The sequence below is a fragment of the Wasmannia auropunctata genome, unplaced genomic scaffold (assembly GCF_000956235.1).
Source record: "Wasmannia auropunctata unplaced genomic scaffold, wasmannia.A_1.0 LD336106.1, whole genome shotgun sequence".
NCBI classification, from domain to species: domain Eukaryota; kingdom Metazoa; phylum Arthropoda; class Insecta; order Hymenoptera; family Formicidae; genus Wasmannia; species Wasmannia auropunctata.
Genome location: NW_012026784.1, coordinates 184,917 through 185,262, shown reverse-complemented (window position 1 = coordinate 185,262; position 346 = coordinate 184,917).

Below are 346 nucleotides of genomic sequence, written 5' to 3'. Positions count from 1 at the left end.
TTTTTGACTAATCCTTCCTCTACTAATAGTGAAATATCAAACATTATAAAATCTTTTTTTAAATTTTTGCTTATTATAAACTTCAAATAGGTTTTCTTTTGTCACAATTAATGTACCGTTTCGATCATGCACGTATTTGTATTTTTTCATGTTTTTCTTGTTCTTCTGTATTCAAGAAATTTATATAATATCTCGAATTTCAAGATCTCTTAAGGGCCCTGCCTAGTCACCGCGGCCATATTGGATTCGTGACGTCAGAAGCGAGAAACAGCGAGAAATGACATAAAGTTTCTTGCGTGCCATTTTTAAATAAAGAGGATTTGGATAAAATTAATAAATAGGATCG